Source organism: Rattus rattus, chromosome 13 (assembly GCF_011064425.1).
Source record: "Rattus rattus isolate New Zealand chromosome 13, Rrattus_CSIRO_v1, whole genome shotgun sequence".
NCBI classification, from domain to species: Eukaryota; Metazoa; Chordata; class Mammalia; order Rodentia; family Muridae; genus Rattus; species Rattus rattus.
In genome coordinates this window covers 62,359,558-62,370,295 of record NC_046166.1, presented here as the reverse complement: position 1 = coordinate 62,370,295, position 10,738 = coordinate 62,359,558, and positions in this window count along the sequence as shown.

Here is a 10,738-nt window from a genome sequence, read left to right as displayed (position 1 = left end):
TTTTTGCTTTTACAATTTCATACAACTACACAATGTATTGTGGCTACATTCACCCCCACCCCCATTAACCTATTTTGTCACCTGACTGTGCTGCTTACCTTTTTCCTAAGTGGTCTCCTCCATTCTACATGCCCTCTCTCTTTGTCTCCCTCTGTCTCTCAGTCTGTCTCTCTCTCTGTCTCTCAGTCTGTCTCTCTCTGTCTCTGTCTCTCTGTCTCTGTGTATGTCTCTGTGTATGTCTGTGTGTGTGTGTGTGTGTGTGTGTGTGTGTGTGTGAGTGTGTTACATAGATGCCCTATAAAGGGCTCAGTACACAGATTAGTTTCTGTCCCTGTACTGGAAGTGTCAGCAGTAGGGTTTTGCCATCTACTTCTAGCAGGCATCCAAAGATAATAGTCTGTGTTGATGTGCAAGCCCCTGGGGGCTCTGACCAATAATTCATAGCAAGTCAGTCCACAGCTGCCACTGGGATTTCCATTTAAAACCCTGTGGCTTCTGGGAGAGCACCACCGTGTAGAACACCTCTGTTCAAACCAATTTTTATACTATTTGCAAGTCACCTTGACAATTAGCAGTTTTCGTGTGCCTTTCTCACACATCCTTGGTTTTGGTTAATTCTGCCCAGCACTGCAGCCCTTCCACCATTACCTTTCCATTCCCCCATGAAATCTTCCCGTGCCTAGAATCCTCCCATCTCTACTTCCATTTCACATGTGATATATTTACCGCCCCTTTCTCCTGGAGACCTCTTTCTCCCTTTGCATGACTCTTTTCTTACTTTCTGTCCTCTCTAGACACTCTATCTTAAACACTACAAAGCTTCCACATATGAGAAAAATCAGTTTGTCTTTCTGGTCCTAGGTTACCTCTCTCAACATAATATTTTTTCTTTTTAGTTTCATCCATTTTTTTTTTCAAATTTCACTTTCCTTTACAGCTGAATAAAATTCCATTGTGTAGACGAACTACATTTTCACTCTTTACCCATCAGATGAAAGGCATCTAGGCGATTCTACTTTCTATCCACTGCAAAAACGAGCAGCAAAGGACACAGGTGTGCAGTTATTTCTGTCCAGTGATTCAGTTTTCAGGTATGTGCCCAGGAGTGATAAAAATAAGTTAAAAAAATCTTCACCCTGATTTATGTAGGGGCCGCACTAATTCACAATCTCCCCAGGAGTGAATAAGCGTCCCCTCCCCCTACATTCTTACTAGCATTGGCTGCCGTTCATTTTCTTGATGACAGACATGTGACAGGGGTGAGACAGAATTTCAGAGCAATTTTAATTAGCATGTCTTTGGTGGCTAGTGGCGTCTAAACACTTTTTAAAGTGTGTATGAGCTATTTGTATTGCTTCTTTTGAGATCTGGTTGTTCAGTCCCATAGCCCATTTTTCAGGTGGGTTTTCCCTATGGTAAGCCTTTTAAGCTCTCTGTATACTATAGATACTAGTCCTCTGTCAGCTGTAGAGAGGGCAGAGATTTCTCTCATTGCATAAGCTGTTGCCTTACTCAGTAGACTCCAAATCAGTCCTTCAATATACAAAAACATTGATTTCATGAGTTCCCGTTTGTCCCTTGTTAGTCTCACTTCCTGCTTCCTGGGCAGCAGAAGATCTTTCCAGAAAGCTCTTGTCTTGAGGCATTGTCCATATCTTTTCCTCTGTTCTAGCATTATGAGTCTTATGTTGATATCTTTGATTCAGTTGGAACTGAGCTGCCGTCTGGGTGAGCAACAGTGATCTAGTTCATTCTTGATCTAGGTCTAGCTTTCAACATTATCTGCTGAACAGACTGTCTTTCATTCACTGCATATTTTTTGGTATTATTGATCAAAAATTGATAGTTCAACTTTACAGCTTTACATCTGTGTCATATTTTAGTCCACTGATGCCTGTGTTTGTCTCTGTACCAGTGCCATGATATTTTGTTACAGTAGCTTTTACCATGGAGGGTAAGTGTGCCCGGTTGATCTTTGCTTATACAGGTCAAACATCTAAGCAGAAATATAAGTAATAAAGGCAGAGAAGAACAGTCAGAGTTAGCTCCTGAAAATGCCCTTGGGCAATAGCATTCATTGTCCAGAGCTTCCTGGACAATAGATCTTGTCATCTTATAACTTTAAAAAGTAAAAACCAAGGAATGGAGAATTCTATTCAACCAACTGTGCTGTATCACATTGGATTTGATTGATGTCCAGGATCTGCTATAGCCATAAATTCCTTCATATTCTTCCCAGTTTGTAAGGTCTGTGCCCTTTCCCTTTGAACTGGTTCCTTTAACTATCAGAATATGTTTTTCAATGGCAGTTCTGGGTCTTACAAATTGGTGCTTTTGTAAAACTCAGAGTCCTAGACTACTGCTAAGTCTGACCACCCTAATGAAGGGACCACAGAGACTGAAACAGCATAGATGGATGAGATACCACAGAGCCCAGCCTTCTAGATACTCTCACTGAACACAGCCACATGAATACTATTGTTCAGATCTTCTGAAAGAGTCCGTCCAAACACTGAGTGCCCCAGCAATCAGGGAACAGTTATTTGGAAGGTAATTTTTCAGGAATCAAGAAACACAATAGCCCTGCCCACCAATCTTCATTGGTCCTCCTCCCTGATGGCTTCACACAGAAGAAAGTTTTATGTAACTGGGCACAAGACCAACCAAAGGAGATCATCTTTCCCACTCCAAGTTTTTATAAATAATCTTGACAAATGAAACATATCTGTGGAATGAGTGAAGCAGGATGGGGAAGACCCTGGGGCAACTGAACCACAGCTTAATCACTGTGGTCCCCACCCTCCTATTGCTGTGACCCTTTAATACAGTTCCTCCTGTTTTTATTACCTCCAACCATAAAATTATTTTTGTTGCTACTTCATAACTGTAATTTTCAGGATGTTAGTATCTGATATGCAGATGGTCTTAGGCAACTCTCGAGAAAGGATTGTTCAACTCCCAAAAGGGGTTAAAAACCATTGGCTTGGAGGTTAACATAAGCAGGAAGATTTGCAAAACTGAATTCACAAATTCAGAAAAAAAATTCTTCAGAAACAAGATTTCTAAAAACATACACATTCAATCTATTTCTATACATTGGTACTTGGTAAAATGGAGGGAATGAGGGATATTGAAATTATGATTAGGTTCATACAAAATGCAAAGCCCAGTATGGCCTCCCTGAAAGATTAAAATGAAAGATTTGACCTTAGAGTTTCTAGATCTAGCTTTATCATGATGCATAAAAGTTTAACAGTTCCAGCAGTCATAAAAGATATAAATGTAAAAAATGATAGGCTATTTTGGACCAATTTCTGAATATTGTTAAAAATGTAGTTTTATGAAGGGCTCAAAATGTAATTACTGAGAGTGATCTATGAAAGAAATGCTGGAGAGACAATCCTGTCTATACTTTAACTAGAATAAAACTGATCTTATTGATAGCAAGGGAAAAAAAACCAGCTAACAGCTTTCAAAAATGAGCGTCTCTGTTACAATAATTAAATTATCACTTCAACAGCATTATCATTTTAAAGATAATTCTGTTCTCTATGCCCAGGAAGAGATTGGGGAAGGAGAAAAAATTTTAGCTGCCATGTTCTCAAAACATCATGGCTACCCATGGTGTCAGGGTGCTCACACTTCTTAGGAGGTTGTACATTGCCTACTTTTTCTTTGGGTTTATATGAAACCATTCAAGAACTGTCTTGGTCTAATGCTCGAAATGCAAAATGTATCTTAGCATATATCTCCCTGTGGGCCTCTTGGTGATCATGAAGTGGCTCTTTTCAATCTGTGTATTGCATCTGTCATTATATTTCTGAATGTTTTCCGTGATTATTGACTGTTGTATTACATTATTGTCCCTATTCTATTCTTCTTAGCGTTAGTTGTTTGTAGCTCTCCGTCTTTTGATGTACAGTCAAGCTGGCTGTTTATGTTACTTAGTAGCAATCCTATTTGGGGAGCCTGGGAGGCAGATTGCTGTTCAGTGGTTGCATTCCAATGGTCCCCAAACTTTGCTTATCTCATCTAACAACTTTTATATTCCTTTGTGCTTCTCAGATGCCCATATTTCCATCTCAGCTTGTCTCAATACTTAATCTTTTTGACTCTCCTTTGGATAGAGTATTCCCATTTTTGAGTATTATTGAGAATTGGTGCACTAGCTTTCCCAATGTATTTTTGTTTCTTGCACTAGATGATGATATGTGTTTGCTATCTTACATCTCAAAACAAACTCCTGGCTCCACTGCTTGCTTCTTTTGATTGCTCTCAAACCTTAGGAAAGACAAGAGCTCCAAGGTCTATCCTTTGTCTTCAAAGGGAGAAGAATCTTGTGGCTTCCTGTATTCACTTGTTTGAAACAGCTGTTAAAGCTCATCTAGAAGGACGCAGAGAAGTTAATTGACGTAACTTTTGCTTTACATATATCCCAGTGGCTTGTAACTGTCTCCTATTTAGACTGTTGGTCTGAACTGTCTAATTGCCACAGGTATTAGCCACATAAGCCAATTAGAATTAAATACATTGAGGCTCTGTACTCTCATTAGCACAAGCCACATTCTAAGTGCTTAGTATGCATGGGACTTTCTAGTAATTTCTAAATCTCATTTTTTCTCGAATCTTTCATTTTAATCTTTCAGGGAGTCCATACTGGGCTTTGAATTTTTATGAGAACCTAATCATAATTTCAATGTCCCTCATTCCCTTCATTTTCCAAGTACCAATGTATAGAAATAGATCGAATATATATATATATATATATATATATATATATATATACACACACACACACACACACACACACACACACACATATATATATATATATATATATATATATGAAATCTTGTTTCTGAAGTTTTTTTCTGAATTTGTGAATTCAGTTTTGCAAACCCTCCTGATTATGTTAACCTCCAAGCCAATGATTTTCAACCCCTTTTGGAGGTTGAGCAATCTTTTCTCAGGAGTTGCCTAAGATCATCTGCATATTAGATAATAACATCATGAAAATTACAGTTATGAAGTAGTAACAAAAACAGTTTTATGGTTGGGGGTCATTGTATCATGAAGAACTGTATTAAAGGCATAGGTAAGAGTAACTTGGCACTGTTGTAGAGTGGGATTCATCTGTTCCTCTAAGGTAACCTGTAAAAAATTGACTTACTTTTGTAAAATTAAAATGTTTGGTAATTATATTTTTCTTGTAAGAGTTGGAAAATGAAAAAGAAATTCAGCTTCATGTGTGTCAATCACGCTTCTTCTCTCCTACCTCCACTACCTTTTATTACATCCTTAAGATTGCATGCTGTAAAACTGTTCTTGATCTACTTTTCATGTTGGCCATTGCAGGGAGTTTAGGCCTCAGAAAGGCCGTGCTCAGAAAAAGACTGGGTCCTAGAAACAGAAGCAATGGCAGATTGCTTCTGTGTAGATAGAGAGCTGAGATGTGAGGACCAGGATGGTCATCAGGGGCACTGAGGTTAGCTGCTGATACAGGCACTTTGCCTTTTAGGCAGGCACACCCACACTCAGAGCAGGACTGATTGATGTCTTCTTTCTGTTTGCAGGTCTAGGTTATTGTATTAAAAACTGCATCTGTGTCTATCAGAATAAGGCCATTCACCAGCTGTCCCATCTATGCTTGCTCAATATCTATTACATTTGTACAGCTTCATCTGCATCTATTCAGAATAAGGCCATTCATTGGCTGTCACATCTGCATCTGCTCAGTTTAAAGACATTCATTGGCTGTCTTTCTTCTCTGCCCTAAGTGCAAACTTTAAAACACTAGGTACATGTTAACTCATTATTCAGGTGAAAATGGAACAGCCACTGAGTGTCACCTAAGACTACCAGCTAAGTACTGTTCCAAACGTTATACAACACTTCTTCAAAAATAGTACCCACAACCTGAGACCCATGTTCAAATACATGAGTCGCATAAGAAACATTTTGCATTCAAACCCTAATGTGGCTAAAGGTTTACGTTGGGTGGAAAAATACAAAACAGAGAATAGGAGAGGAGGGCAGGGGATGAAAAAGAAAAGAAGAGAAAAGAAAGAAAAGGAAAAGAACATGCAACATGCAGGCTCTGCCAGGAAGAATGAAGAGCGATTCTCCATCTTGATGATTACTTTCATTCCTTTCTACTTTCTTTATAGTCCATAAAACTCTTCTTTTCAAAAGGCCATCTGGTCAACCTGTGAGGCCTCGTGAACCCTGCAATCAGTTTTACATCTATTAACTCCCATGAGACACAGAAGCAGCCATAGTCAATACATAAACACATATGGTTGAACCAGATAATGTTTTATTTATGAAGGCTGAAATTTGAGCTTTATGTAATTTTCAAAGAACTTGAAACATTATTCTTTTGGCGATACTTTTGAGTCCTTTAAACAGCTCATCTTTCATCTTGAGTGGCTTGGAGGCTATAGAAAAAATAGAGAGAATAGGTTTGGCCCATAAACCATTGCATAGTAACCAAGCCTACCTCCATCTAAGACCAGAATAAGACTATTGAGACATTTTCACTCAAATTGCAGGAATCTTGGGCAAATGATCCAAAATAGGTACAGCTTCTTATTACTATAATAAGATGCTCCAGGCACATATGTTATAAAGCAAAAAGGTTGATCTTTTGACTTATAGTTCTGGAGACTGAAAAATCCCCATGCTTTGGACTTTTGGCGAGAGCAATAGATGTCAGCTGGTTCATGTGGTGGTACCAAAAGCCTATGTACAAGTGAGGTAACAGAACTATACCAGGATCCCATGAGCCCATTGGAGGTCAGACCTTTGGTGGATCTCCTTTAGGCTCTACCTGCTAATTATCTACATTCCCTACTAATAGAATGAGCCAGGAGAGCAAGACTTTCCCTGTTACCAAGGGGTACTACCCATATTCACATGAGTGCCAGGTAAAGTTTTGCACTACTCCTTCCCCTTTGCATTCTCTGTTCATCTATTCCTTCTTCTCTCTGGCTCCCTAACTTGCTTTGGGTATTCAGAAAGTTCTCATAGGCCTGTTAGTCTGCCAGGAACCCCATAGCGATATGGCATATTCATCCATCCACCTTTCTTGAGTCTAGTGGCCTTTATCTTTCTACTGCTGTGGATTTGCTGGTTGGGTGATGGCACATAAAAATCAGCATGAAATCAGTCTCCTTCAAATAATTCTCACCATCAAACTGAAGACTTCATTTGGAAAAATATAGCTTCCTTGGAAATACAAATGCATGGCTTCTGAATTGAAATGCAGAGTGACAAATTACAGAAGCACTCCCAAGTACCTTGTACCAGTGTCTGGCCCTTCTGCAATTTCTTGATAGCTTCCCATCAAGCAGTCCTTAATAAAAGGACCCTATCATTGACAAGTTTCAGATCAGCTCCCATTCCACTCCTGGGTGCTCCCAATCATGCTCAGATGGCCTGTCTGAAAGGTCTGGAAATGTGCCTGACTGATTTGCTCATGTCACCAGGATTCGAGTCGGCTTGTTCTATTCCTATAGGGGGAGTCTAGAGGGGCCATATCTTCACTGGGTCTAATCCATTTCACTCCAGAGACACAAACCCCTCTGTGTCCACTGCTGTAACTAGGAATTCAGCCTGGTGGAGTAGGAGACAAAAGCATCATGAGCCCTAAGATGCTACAAAGTTCTACTGGGGCTGCCAGCAACAGTGAGCCTCATAAGGACCAGTTAGGACCAGGTATGGCTAAAAGCCTTGCTTCCGGTCTCAAACCTTCATAGTCTTAGTACTCCCCACCAATCCTGCTGTCATCATGGCTAGCTAGTCCTACCTTCAGAATCTGAAGCATGGACAACCCATAAAGAGTATTATGGGCTTCTTTTCTGGTTGTACTGTTTCCAATGGTTCCAGAGTCTAGGAAATATATAAAAATAAAGAACTGTATTAGGCCCATGGTTGTCTAAGGAACAAAAGAGAAAAGAGGTGGAGAGTATATAACACATATCAGAGTTTATCAAGCATCATATTCCAAATGACACACCAGCCTCCTTCCCCATTCTTAACGCAAAGTATCACACACAGCTGGGGTGGAATATAGGCAGATTGTGAACTATGAACTTTTGGCCATACACTCTGGCCAAAATCCATCCCCAGGTAGAAACCACTAAGCTAAACCTTCAGTGACTGCCACCATCTTCTTTTAGTAATGGGAACACATTGATCATTTAGTTCAAAACTCTGCAATATCGACAACATGATTTATTGGACTTACAGGAAATGGTTCAAAGGTAGTTGGTTCCCTATACAACTTCTACTCTTGTGGTGCCACTCTGGTAGTTAGCACTACTCTGGGCTGAAATGGTACCGATGATCTTGTGAACAGCATAATGGAGGTATTAGGCAGGACTTTTGTTCAGAGATTCAGAGATCTTGGATGGAGCTGGCCATAGGTCATCATCAGTGCTAATTTGTAACCCAAGTCTTCTGTTTCTTATTTCGATGCATATGACATTCCAACACCTTTGTTGATTTCCTAACAAGGTCAAGTTGTCCTAAAAATATGAACCACCTGCTTACAGTTTGTTGGCTTGCCCATCTTCTGAAGTTCCTTGAAAGGAAAGACCTTGCCTAACATGTTCAGAGGATTTCAGAGTCAGACAGCACACAATGAAACTCAATAAAACTGAATGGGGGTCACCTTGTTTAAGAAATCTTTCCCTGCCTCCTATGAACTGCTGATTTCTTACATCACCTTATTTACAGATCTTAATAATTTATGAGCTCTGTGTCCTTAACTCAGTCTGTAGGATTTCCTGATACTCCAATCTCTTCTGGGTCAGGCTTCTCTGCTAAGGAAAAGGGTAGTGAAGAGTGCTGCATGATTTCCTTCACCTTGACCTTTAGCCTCCAGGTTTTCTGGCGTCATAAGCTTGGCAGTGAGGTCTAACCTCTCCACACCATGTATCTGCCATAGGGCTTGGGAGCCCATGACAAACAAAAGTGCAGATATCACTAAAGTCCAAGTTGGTGAGCCAATGAATTTTATTAGGGTTACTTACAGGAACAGAAATGTCCCAAACTACAGCTGAATCACCAAAGTCCCTGCACCAGGGACAGCTCAGACAAGCTGGGAACCTGGACCACACTGCCCAGCCTGCAGGAGACTCAATGTGTTGGAGAATGTCCTTTCCTGTACCTCAGTTGATCTGAGCCCCCTCCAGGCTGTTCTTTGCTTCTTTGCAGATTGGCTCATCTTGACTCTCAACAATCATTGCTGTTTACTCTGGGTGGGAGGGGCCTAGTGAATCTAGTTGGTTCTAGATTCTTCCTGATGCTATTTTTGAGGGTTTTTTTTCCTGTCTTAAGGAGCTTTGCTGTAGGACTGAATACTTCAGTCTTGGAAGAAACTGCTCTGCAGTATACAGGGATGCGAAAATCAGTTAGGACTCTGAGATGGTGAACGACTGAAGAGAAGGCACCTCCAGGGCTGACAAACTGTAGTATGAGGAATTGTAAATCATCAAAGTAGATCAGTTACGTCTGTTGGGTTCAGAGTGGAAGCCAAGAGAACTCACTTCAGATAAATGAAAAATGAGAAACTGTGTTTTCTGAGCACTCAGAGAAGTGGCCAGTTCAGGATCTGAAGCATGCCCCTAAAGGGAGGTTGTACAACATTTTTAAGGGATGTGAACACAAAGCATGGGCGTAGCTGCGGAAGCTGTGGTGTTATTCAAGTGTATTTTGACATTGTGGGTTAAGCGAGGGAGTATCCATTGGAGACTGGGCCATATCTAGGGCACCTGGCTTCAAGAACCTTAATTCATTCTACTAGACATTAGGTCCAGAGCTCAGAGTAATACGGGGACACAGGAGCAGGTCAGGGCATAACAGGCAATTGGATATATATATATATATATATATATATATATATATATATATCTTATGTACCTTGGTTTAGATAACAACATCTCTATATTCTTCACTAGTTAACAGATAATTAAGAAAACATTTGGAAAAGCAGGAGGATAAGTATTCATTCCTAGGCCTGGGAACAGAAACTTGTTTGACCCTGCCAGCAAGATGGAATAGTTGTCTTTGAAATGGCTGGACTCGGACAACTGTTTACAACAGAAGCTGTTTAGCTGTTTAGTTTCTCCCTTTCATTCAGTGGAGTCTGAAAATGAAACAGTAGTACTTAGAGTGAGTTTCCTTTGCTTCCTAACAAGACTTCACCTGGAGAGCAAATGAGACTTTCAAACCAGAAGTGCTGAAATGAGGAGCTGTTGTGGGATATCTACCATAGAAGATTATTCACACAGGGGATCAAGCCAATAGGAAGTCTTTATTGGCTGATCAACAACAACACTTGGGTCTTTGGGACTTTCTTGGGGTAAACTTTTAAGCACAAAAACCACATCCTGGGTTGACACACCTCCGTTAGCCAGAAGCAGAACTGCAGAAGCCAAAAGGCAAGGTTAGTACATCTGGAGTCTTTCCCAGAACTAGGGACTTTGATGGATTAGGTCTTTGTTCTCTTTTGGACGGGTGTTGCTGCCTCTGTGCTGGTGTTAAGGCTGGGTTTGCATCATGGCGTCTGTTGTGCTAAGGTCTGGGGATCTGTAATAGAACAGAACCATTCAGTCAGCTCAACTCTGGAATGCCAAGAGTGGGTCTGGACACTCTCAATCACTCTTCCTTTCTTCCTTTCCTTCCCACTAAACGAGAACTCAGGACTCTGAAGCAGGCAGAGAAAAGCAAAGTA